Below are 12,654 nucleotides of genomic sequence, written 5' to 3' on the forward strand. Positions count from 1 at the left end.
TGCTTAGAACTCTCTGTCTGTTGCTGAGAAGATGATGGAAAAGGCTTGCTATTGCTAAACCTGTTTCTTCCACCATTATTATTGTTGAAACCTTGTTGAGGTCTCTGTTGATCCTTCCATGAAAAATTTGGATGATTTCTCCATGAAGGATTATAGGTGTTTCCATAGGGTTCTCCCATGTAATTCACCTCTTCCATTGAAGGGTTCTCAGGATCATAAGCTTCTTCCTCAGATGAAGCTTCCTTAGTACTGCTTGGTGCATTTTGCATTCCAGACAGACTTTGAGAAATCATATTGACTTGTTGAGTCAATATTTTGTTCTGAGCCAATATGGCATTCAGAGTGTCAATCTTAAGAACTCCTTTCTTCTGACTAGTCTCATTGTTCACAGGATTCCTTTCAGAAGTGTACATGAATTGGTTATTTGCAACCATTTCAATCAGCTCTTGAGCTTCTGTAGGCGTCTTCTTCAGATGAAGAGAGCCTCCAGCAGAGCTATACAAAGACATCTTGGATAGTTCAGAGAGACCATCATAGAAAATACCTATGATGCTCCATTCAGAAAGCATATCAGAAGGACACCTTTTGATTAATTGTTTGTATCTTTCCCAAGCTTCATAGAGGGATTCTCCTTCCTTCTGTCTGAAGGTTTGGACTTCCACTCTAAGCTTACTCAATTTTTGAGGTGGAAAGAACTTTGCCAAGAAGGCATTGACCAGCTTTTCCCAAGAGTCCAGGCTTTCTTTAGGTTGTGAGTCCAACCATGTCCTAGTTCTGTCTCTTACAGCAAAAGGGAATAGCATGAGTCTATAGACCTCAGGGTCAACCCCATTAGTCTTGACAGTGTCATAGATTTGCAAGAATTCAGCTAAAAACTGATGAGGATCTTCCAATGGAAGTCCATGGAACTTGCAATTCTGTTGCATTAGAGAAACTAATTGAGGCTTAAGCTCAAAGTTGTTTGCTCCAATGGCAGGGATAGAGATGCTTCTCCCATAGAAGTCGGGAGTAGGTGTAGTAAAGTCACCCAGCACCTTCCTTGCATTGTTGGCATTGTTGTTGTTTTCGGCTGCCATGTGTTCTTCTTCTTTGAGGATTTCTGTTAGGTCCTCTACAGAGAATTGTGCCTTAGCTTCTCTTAGCTTTCGCTTCAAGGTCCTTTCAGGTTCAGGATCAGCCTCAACAAGAATGCTTTTGTCTTTGCTTCTGCTCATATGAAAGAGAAGAGAACAAGAAAATGTGGAATCCTCTATGTCACAGTATAGAGATTCCTTGAGGTGTCAGAGGAAAAGAAAATTAGAAGACAGAAGTAGAAAATTCGAAATTATCAAAGAAGATGGAGTTCGAATTTTGCATTAAGGAATAGTGTTAGTCCATAAATAGAAGGATGTGAGAAGAAGGGAAGTGATTTTCGAAAATTAAGTAAAAGATTTTGAAAACATTTTGAAAAACCTTAATTGATTTTCGAAAACTAAGAGTGAGAAAGAGGTAAAGTGACTTTTGAAAAAGATATTGAAATTAGAAATCAAAAAGATATGATTGAAAGCTATTTTGAAAAAGGTGTGGTTAAGAAGATATGATTATTTTAAAAAGATGTGATTGAGAAGATATGATTTGAAAAACATTTTAAAAAAGATTTGATTTTGAAAATTAATGACTTGGCTATCAAGAAAAGATATGATTCAAACATTAAACCTTTCTCAACAGAAAAGGCAATATACTTGAAATGTTGAATCAAATCATTAATTGATAGCAAGTATCCTTAAAAATGGAAAGAAATCAATTTTGAAAACATATGATTGAAAAGATATGATTTGAAAAAGATTAGATTTTGAAAAATTTTGAAAACTTGAAAAAAAATTGCATTGAAAACAAAATCTTCCCTCTTGTGCCATCCTGGCGTTAAACGCCCAGAATGGTGCACATTCTGGCGTTTAACGCCCAAAATACTACCCTTTTGGGCGTTAAACGCCCAACCAGGTATCCTGGCTGGCGTTTAAACGCCAGTCTGTCCTTCTTCACTGGGCGTTTTGAACGCCCAGCTTTTCTGTGCAATTCCTCTGCAGTATGTTCTGAATCTTCAATTCTCTGTATTATTGACTTGAAAAGACACAAATTAAAAATATTTTTGGATTTTTAATAATCAAAATGCAACTAAAATCAAATAACAATGCATGCAAGACACCAAACTTAGCAGTTTGTATACTACTGACACTAATGAGAATGCATATGAGACACATAAACACTCAAGTCAAGAGAATTCAAAGATCAGAGTAAGAAATCATCAAGAATTACTTGAAGATCCTTAAGACACATGAATGCATGCACTTGACACCAAACTTAAAATGAGACACTAGACTTAAACATGCAATATTTTTTTGTTTTTATAATTTTGTAAAATTTTTTTGGATTTTCGAAAATTAAGTGGAAAAAGGTATCAAAATTCTTAATGAGAATTCCAGGAATCATGCAATATTTAGTCTAAGACTCCGGTCCAGGAATTAGACATGGCTTCACAGCCAGCCAAGCTTTTAAAGAAAGCTCCGGTCCAAAACACTAGACATGGCCAATGGCTAGCCAAGCCTTAGCAGATCACTGCTCCAAAAGCAAGATTGATAGAAATCAACAAGCTCTTGTGATGATAAGTTGAAACCTCGGTCCAATGAAATTAGACATGGCTTCACAGCCAGCCAGACTTCAACAAATCATCATGAAACTCTAGAATTCATCTTCAAGAATTCCGAAAAAAAATACCTAATCTAAGCAACAAGATGAACCTTCAGTTGTCCAAACTCAACAATCCCCGGCAACGGCGCCAAAAACTTGGTGCTGTTGCCGGATCAGAAATTTGGCACTGATGTTACCGGACCAAAAGCTTGCCGAAAACTCGAACAATCCCCGGCAACGGCGCCAAAAACTTGGTGCACGAAATTGTGATCACTACTTTTCACAAATCAATTAATCCCTGGTAATGAATCCAAAAACTTGGTATTCAGTACCATGGCATAAACACAACTTCGCACAACTAACCAGCAAGTGTACTGGGTCGTCCAAGTAATAAACCTTACGCGAGTAAGGGTCGATCCCACAGAGATTGTTGGTATGAAGCAAGCTATGGTCACCTTGTAAATCTTAGTCAGGCAAACTCAAATGGGTATGGTGATATACGAATAAAACATAAAGATAAAGATAGAGATACTTATGTAATTCATTGGTAGGAATTTCAGATAAGCGTATGAAGATGCCTTCCCTTCCGTCTCTCTGCTTTCCTACTGTCTTCATCCAATCCTTCTTACTCCTTTCCATGGCAAGCTTAAGCAAGGGTTTCACCGTTGTCAGTGGCTACCTCCCATCCTCTCAGTGGAAATGTTCAACGCACCCTGTCATGGCACGGCTATCCATCTGTCGGTTCTCGATCAGGCCGGAATAGAATCCAGTGATTCTTTTGCGTCTGTCACTAACGCCCCGCCCTCAGGAGTTTGAAGCACGTCACAGTCATTCAATCATTGAATCCTACTCAGAATACCACAGACAAGGTTAGACCTTCCGGATTCTCTTGAATGCCGCCATCAGTTCTAGCCTATACCACGAAGACTCTGATCTCACGGAATGGCTGGCTCGTTTGTCAGGCGAGCACTCGGTTGTCAGGCGATCAACCATGCATCGTGTATCAGGAATTCAAGAGATATTCACCCAATCGAAGGTAGAACGGAGGTGGTTGTCAGTCACACGTTCATAGGTGAGAATGATGATGAGTGTCACGGATCATCACATTCATCAAGTTGAAGAACAAGTGATATCTTAGAACAAGAACAAGCGGAATTGAATAGAAGAACAATAGTAATTGCATTAATACTCGAGGTACAGCAGAGCTCCACACCTTAATCTATGGTGTGTAGAAACTCCATCGTTGAAAATACATAAGAACAAGGTCTAGGCATGGCCGTGAGGCCAGCCTCCCAATGATCTAAGAACTAGATGTCCAAAGATGATCTAGAGATCTAAAAGTGATCAAAAGATGAAAATACAATAGTAAAAGGTCCTATATATAGAGAACTAGTAGCCTAGGGTGTACAGAGATGAGTAAATGACATAAAAATCCACTTCCGGGCCCACTTGGTGTATGCTTAGGCTGAGCATTGAAGCATTTTCGTGTAGAGACTCTCCTTGGAGTTAAACGCCAGCTTTTATGCCAGTTTGGGCGTTTAACTCCCATTTTGATGCCAGTTCCGGCGTTTAACGCTGGAAATCTTGAGGGTGACTTTGAACGCCGGTTTGGGCCATCAAATCTTGGTCAAAGTATAGACTATTATATATTGCTGGAAAGCCCAGGATGTCTACTTTCCAACGCCGTTGAGAGCGCGCCAATTGGATATCTGTAGCTCCAGAAAATCCACTTCGAATGCAGGGAGGTCAGAATCCAACAGCATCTGCAGTCCTTTTTAGTCTCTGAATCAGATTTTTGCTCAGGTCCCTCAATTTCAGCCAGAAAATACCTGAAATCACAGAAAAACACACAAACTCATAGTAAAGTCTAGAAAACTGAATTTTAACTAAAAACTAATAAAAATATACTAAAAACTAACTAGATCATACTAAAAACATACTAAAAACAATGCCAAAAAGCGTATAAATTATCTGCTCATCAGTCTGCGTTGAGCTCATGGCATCGCTGTCACAAAGGGTTGCTCTGTCATTCCCCTCTCTCTCTCTCTCTCTCTCTCTCTCTCTCTCTCTCTCTCTCTCTCTCTCTCTCTCTCTCTCTCTCTCTCTCTCTCTCTCTCTCTCTCTCTCTCTCTCTCTCTCTCTCTCTCTCTCTCTCTCTCCTCGAGCTCAACATCCATCTTCGAGCTCTCTCTATCCGAGCTCACTTCTATTCCTCTGTCACCGTCACTTTTCTTCTTCTCTCGCCGTCACTTCCCTTCCTCTCTCACTGTCGGTAAGCATTGCTGCTTTTTCTTGTTTTGTACTTTTGTTAATAATATTGATTCTGAGTTGCTGAGTTTATTGATTCTTAGTTGGTTGTTGAGTTAATAATACCGATTTTGCTAATTTTTGTTTATTCTGAGTTGTTGATTTTCTAATAATGTTATTGCTGATTTTATGAAATAATGCTTGATGGTTGATGATTGAATTGAATGATTCGGTTAAATATTTTTTGCTAGGTTGATTTGTTTGAGTTAATATTGTTGATAGTTAAAAACTTGTTTGTTAATATTTTTTTGTGATATAATATTATGTGTTTATCATTTATGTGTGTTTCGATTTTCTACTATTATAAACTTTGATGTTTGAAGTTGTTTTTGAATTTTTAATGATAAATTACATACTATTTATTACATAAAGTTGTAAAATTTTTTGTTTTATATTTAATTAAACTAATTAATGTTTGGTTGAACTCCGATTAGACCATTGAATAATTAAACAAGTCATCTTATCAATTTATTGACTAGTTTGGTTCTCGCCACCTTACTTAGCACACATATTAGCTAACCATAGTTTTGGTGTCCAGCAAGTTAATGACTAATGTGTTGCTAATATAGAATTTATCGCTAGTCAATAGATTATCGTGTATATATATATATATATATATATATATATATATATATATATATATATATATATATATATATATATATATATAAAAGACGAAATTTAAATTTCTAATATTTATTTAAACAAACGAGTAAATTAATCATGTGACCAATCCAAATTGATAGTTAAATATGAAAGACGTGCTTTTAAAAGTAACGAACGTTGGATGAGTCGTCTCCTGCTCGATAAATTCTTTGACTTTAACGTGCAAGACGCAAGGAATCCAAATTAAACGATTCAATAATGGTGGGTGGCTGGGGCAAATGAGATTAGATCGATCGAAAATGGTTTGTCTACAATCTACATTAATAACGCAAAAGTCAAAGTGATAATTGCATGGTGCAATCTCTAAACCTAGCACATACATATTCATTTTTCGTGTTTGTTATAATGTCTAAAAGATATTGTCTAATGTTAAAATAGGTTAAATAATTAATTTTAAATTTAAAAATATAAAAGTTAAAAAATTTTAAATATTTAAAAATTATTATAAAAAATAATTTAAGTAAAAGTTAAATATCAAACAAAAAGCATCATAAAATTAGGCTTTATTTTTATCATGGTAAGAACATTATACGTATGAACAAATGTGACATACTATATTATATGAGTAAATAGTCAAATTGGTCTCTGAAAAATTAAATTAATTAAAATTATCCTCGAAAGATTTAAAATTAATCACGTTAATCCCTCAAGTCAATTCTATTACTAATGACGTTAAGTTTTGCTAACGTAGCACGTTAGATTTTTTTGTCAGGATTTAGGCGCACAGATGGCCCAAACCATTAGAAAACTGGAGCCTAACCCAACAACTCGACACAGCGGTCACATACTCTCCTTCTTCTCTACGTGTCTTAGCCTCCATGCTGGTTCCAACAGCTGCTGCCTCCATCAATTACAGCCTCCTCAGTGATTCAAACAATATTGTATTTGACTATTTTTCTATTTCATCAGTCAATGCCTTAGCTTCACCAAAGTTATAATTACTAAAGACCCTATTCACATCCATGTCACCATGATCATCAATATCATCCCTTGAACTATTCATCTTGCTTGTCCCAGCTTCATACTCAACAACACTATCTCGATTGTGATGAAAACCACTACTCTTTTAGGCATCATCATTATCACCATCACCATCAACACCATAACTAGAGACAGAGAGCTCAACCCTATCACAATCCATACACCTTGTTTGCTTGCAAGAGAAGAGCATCTCAGCAATAGGGTTCCTTCTAATTCTGAACTCTTTGGGGCAATCAGAATACGCCACTATGATTGTATGGTCAATGATCTCAAATATCTCAAAAGAAGATGAACATGACCTGAAGTAACTCATCCAGTGATCCAATGACTTCATGATACTCATTCCTAATCAAACCCTCTGAGAGACTTCAATCCAGATCCTAGCAATAGGAACAACTAAAAATGGAATCACCTACCGATCAAAATTTGATTTTTTCTCATGGAGTAGGTAGATAGCTCCAATGTCAACAATAATATACAGCTATTTTTAATGCTTCTTTGAAATCACAAGAAGGCTTTCTGTAGTTCTTGTTGTTGTTGTTGTTCTTGATCTGTGAGTCCTGTAAATGGTGAATAACAAACAAGATAATTAAAATTAGAAACCAACCCACACAGTTACACGTGCACACAACATACACGTTGTTAGCCGGTAAAAGGTAGAGGTCTAGGAATGGTCTTGTTCCAACTTGGCAGTGTCCATGGAAGAGTACAGAGGAAGACTGACACAAGCATAGCAGATCAATGCAAGTTGCAGCAGAGGAAGATACCACGTTCCACTAGAAGCTAATGGAGGTGACTGAGGAAAAAGACGAAGAGGAGTTGGACAGCACAATGATGGCGATCTCTGTGACATTGGGCAGAGGGTGTTCAGCGAAGCAGCAACTACCTATTCACGCTAGAGAGAAATTGCGACAGGGAACGTACAGGGACTGACGGTAACGTGGAACACCTTACAAGGCGGCGGCGTGGTGGAGCTTCAGGTAGAAGATGAAGAAGCTGCTGAAGGTGTGAAGAAGGAAATCCTATTCCTTGCTAGGTTTCGGTTTAGTTTGATGCGGGTAAGATTTGGGTTCAGGTTGGGTTGTCAAGCTAATGTGCCACGTCAGCAAAATTTAACGTCGTTAGTGACAAAATAGACAGAGAGACTAACGTGATTAATATTAAATCCTTCAAGAATAATTTTGATTAATGTAATCTTTCGGAGATCAATTTGGAGATCGGTGATATTTGAAGGAACACTTTGACCATTTACTCTATATTATATAAAGGGGAACGACTATTATATTTATGTAATTAAAAGCAGCATATAGCACACAACCTGAATTAGTTTATGATGAAGGACAAAACTTCTATGCGGCATATAATTAATGGCATAGTTATTAGAATTGAACTGGTGATTGAACCAGTCAAATTACTAGTTTACATATTTAGTAACACTTATATTATTAATTATGAAGAATAAAAAATATAATTAATTTAAATATAAGTGAGTATAAAATTAAAATAATGTCTAAAAAATTTATATATTTTTATTATATAATTAATAATTAACATATAAAATAATAAAAAATAAAATATTTTAATAGCGAGGACAGCATCTAATATCAAGGAGAACCTAAGTTCAAACCACATCTTCATCATTTTTAGAATTTTCTCTCGAGCAGTTTAGTTGGACCGATTTCTTCTAATTTTTACTGACTTTGACCAGTTTTTACCACTTCCATCCTTAAACGGTCCTGAAACTGAGACAGACCAGTTGGAAGTCAAATTTATTGATTTTTCGGTCGAACCGGTCAATCCTGTCTAACTTTTACAACTATGATTAATAATAATCATGAACATAAAAAAAGATGAAATAGCAATGTAATGTCTAATGAGCCGTGCAAATTAAATAGAGTTTTATATATATCTAATACAATGATGCTCCACATCCATGCAAAAAACCTAACTAAGTCATCCAAGTTCTTTTTATTAGACGCGTTTTCCCTCCCCCAAGTTCTGTGAAATACACACGCTCCCCCTTCTCCCTCCTATTAACGTAACAAAATTACATAAAGCTTCTTCTTCAATGTTAAAGATTTGCATTGTAATTTTTGGATCTGAAATCTCTAATACTCGTCGTTCTTCTTCTTTTTTCTTCTCTACTGCTCGTTGTTCTTCTCTGTTGCTCGTCATTCTTCTTGCTATTCTTCTTTGTTTTTTTCTTCAATCTGTGAATTTCAATAGGCTATCAAAATAATGAATAATTCAACTTCAAATCAGTTGAATGAGAACAATTTGGATTATTCTTCTGAAACAAATCAAACGGACAAGGTTTGGATTATTTTTTCACCGAATTGAATGGAATGCAATTGTTAAAATGAATTTAATTGAATTCAATGGACGCATGTGTTCTGAATTGAATTGAATTGATAATCTCTAAATTGTAGACACAGGTGTTTTGAGTTTTATTTTATATAATGGATAATGTTCCGTCCATTTAGTACTATACAATTGTTTCACCTTAATAAGGTGTTCGATTCATTATGTAGAAAGCTGTTTTGAATTTGAATTTATATAATGGATAATGTTCCACTCATTTAGTACTATACAATTGTTTCACCTTGATAACATATTCGGTTCATTATGCAAAAAGTTCTTTTGAATTTGATTTTATATAATGGATAATGTTCCGTTCATTTAGTACTACAAAATTGATTCACCTTAATAACATGTTCGGTTCATTATGCAGACTAGGTGTGTTGTGGATGAACAATTTGTCCCAAAGGTCGGGATGACTTCCAAGACACTAGAAGAAGTTGGAAAGTTCTACAAAAATTATTCCAAACTTGCTGATTTTTCTACCAAAATAAAGAACACGACTCAGAAGGGAGACGAGATTAAGAATCAACTAATCGTATGCAGTTGAGAAGGGAGGAGAAAATCCAAGATATCACCAACTCTGAATAGTCACTTTTTTGTGTTAGTCTTTATTGAATAGTCACTTTTTTGTGTTTGATATTAGCTTTCTAAAATTCTTTATTGAGTAGTCACTTTTTTGTTTATTAAATAGTCAATTTATTCTATTATGTCAAATAGTTCAGGTGTTTCTGAAACTGAATACTGATAGCAATATTTTTTTAATTTAGCTCTCTACTATATTGATATATGCACTTTTTTGTTCATCTAGTGTATTAATTTCGATTCATTTGTGTTTTTGGGGCTCTTAATGTTTGATAAATACCCTGATTCTATTCACTGTAAATCTGGAACAAAACAGTAGCCAGACAGTTCCAACAGATGTGTATATTAACATCTCAGACCGACAGAACAAGGACTAATCCATCTTGAATCAGATATATACATTAACATTAGATTTCCAATAACATTTACATTAATATTGACATATATACAGTGAAAGAAGTATTGTTTACTTTTTTAAACAAGTTAAACAAAATAGTCTTAATTACAACCAGTCAAACAAAGTATATCCTATTTACTATCTATATCTCTAGATGTGAATTTACAATAAGGGCTAGAGAGGACAGCAGATGGTTTTAGGATTCTTATTATTTCAGATATCCGAATCACTTGGTCTTTGATTTTGGTGATAAATATATTTAATGTGTACATATGCTTACGTTATAGCACGGCTTCTACTTTTGTGACCATTGTCTTCTTTATTTTTACTGTAAGGACAAAAAAATTTGGTCAATACTTCACTCAATACACCGACAAGTACAAGTATGCATATTTTAATCAAGTGAATCAAAATGACCAAGCCCACTGAAATGAACTCCCTTGATGTTTTGAATAAAATGTGATAAACATGCAAATAGCTAGAAAAATATTTCTGCATGCAAAAGAATCCAAATGAACACATAACAATCAGGTGAATCAAAATGACCAATCCTACTGAACCAAACTCCCTTGATGTTCTGAATAAAACGTGATAAACATTCAAACAGCTAGAAAAATATTTCTGCATGCAAAAAAACTCAACTGAACACATAACAATTAGCTAAATCAAAATGACCAACCCCACTGAACCGAACTCCCTTAATGTTCCGAATAAAACGTGATAAACATTCAAATAGCTAGAAAAACATTTCTTCTTGCAAAAGAACTCAACTGAACACATAACAATCAGGTGAATCAAATTCATCAACTCTACTGAACCGAACCCTATTCATGATTTGAATAAAACGTGATAAACATTCAATCAACAAGATAAATATTTTTTCATGCAAAAGAACTATAATGAACACACTAACAATCAAGTGAATCAAAATGGCCAACTACACTGAACTGAACGCCATTCATGTTCTGACTAAAAATGTGATAAACATTCAATCATCAAGAAAAATATTTATGCATGCAAAAGGACTCAACTGAACACACTAGCAATCAAGTGAATGGAAACGGTGTAACATCCCGTTACCCTAAGCCTTATCTCTAGCCATAAAGCAAAGGATAACAAAGTGCCACGATAGTTTTAAAGCTTATAATATATAATATATGTCCAAGAATTTGTATAACTAGAAGCCCGAGGAAGGAATAAAGCTCAAAGTCACATAAAGCGGAATTACGAAATGCGAAGCATTCACACACGATAACCAAACGCGTAAGCACATACAGAACAAGACATAATATATATAAAACCTTGTAGATAGCTCCAAGATACACAAGGTAGTACTTAAATTAAACAAGACATATATATAAGTATGATATACAAAAAGAGGACTAGTCACAGCCTGCGGAGTTTAGGCCGGCTAGTCAAACTAATTACAATAGAGTTTTGAAGTTTAAAACAACAACAATCTATCTCTCAATGTTTTCATAAATAAAGCCCCTAAGGCAACAAGGTTATATAAATACAAAGGATGAGAGAGTGACTATATTAAAATAAAGCAGAATAAAACAAAGATGAAACCATACTCCGCTCTGTCACCATCTCGCAACTCATCGAGGTGGGTTACGACCTGCATATGAAAAATAACAACAATATATGGTATGAAATTAGAGGTTCTCAGTATGGTAATAGTGCCCAATATATAAGATGTAAGGTTCCGGGATGCCAACAGCAATCCTAGAACTTCACACCAATACAGATATTCAAGCTTAAAACAAATAATTAACTTAAATCCTAAACAATATATTCTAACTTAAAGGATTTCTAACTAACATAGCACTACTGTCCCACAGCCTTTGCCAGCCTAACCTCTATGCGATCACATCACCACCGCCTACCGAACCTCCTCAATCCCAGTAGAAAACATAGGTAATGTAGACAAGTAAAGCACAAGTAATATACATATACAACAAGTAAACAAATATCAAGTAGACATGTGATTCATTTAGGCATAACTGAAGTTAAGCAAAGCAAACAAGCATATAGAAGATGGATATGATGAATGCCTGTCCTATTAGCTCGTGATATCACTTGTTGGTCTATAAATGCCAACTCGACACATCCTTCCGGATGTAGCCTTCCTGCCACACTAGGGATATAGGCCCTGCACACTCATGCAGCAGAGAAATATGCCATGCCAGGGATATAGGCCATGCACACTCATGTAGCAGAGAAGGTTATGCGAGTAGGATACCACCCCAGTCCTCACATCTCAACGTATGTAGGATTAACCACCATTCTTAAGCCGGCACTGCAACCTCGACAAGCGGGAGACTGCCACAGCCCTTGCCTGAGGTGAATAGCGACTCAACAGTCTCAGCATCAAATAATATATCAGTAGTTTTCAGAAATCATTTTTAGTACTCAGTAAACTCATCTTTCAACTATGAGTCCTAAACTCGTCTCAAGCACCATCAATTCGTAATTCTATAACTCATCACATTAATCATCATTACCATACTCCGCTATCTCACTCAACTAATGCATCCTCAGTACTCTAGAAACCTAAGTCTCTATTTTCTAAACTTTTTACCAGAAAATATCTAGTTAAACTCACTTTTAGTATTCTCTAAGTTTCGAAGCCTAAAAACAAGTAAAAACATCCTAGATAGGTGTTATGGAAGTTTACAAGCTTTCTGAGA

General features: G+C 35.6%; 1 non-coding gene across 1 annotated transcript; it reads left to right on the top strand.

Annotated features, from left to right (window-relative positions):
- The first annotated feature begins 563 nt into the window (after positions 1–563).
- Positions 564–671, top strand: LOC112793817 (small nucleolar RNA R71). Its single transcript, XR_003198509.1, has one exon. It is a non-coding gene; the product is annotated as a small nucleolar RNA R71 (small nucleolar RNA).
- The last annotated feature ends 11,983 nt before the right edge of the window (positions 672–12,654 follow it).

Source organism: Arachis hypogaea, chromosome 3, assembly GCF_003086295.3.
Source record: "Arachis hypogaea cultivar Tifrunner chromosome 3, arahy.Tifrunner.gnm2.J5K5, whole genome shotgun sequence".
Lineage (NCBI taxonomy): Eukaryota > Viridiplantae > Streptophyta > Magnoliopsida > Fabales > Fabaceae > Arachis > Arachis hypogaea.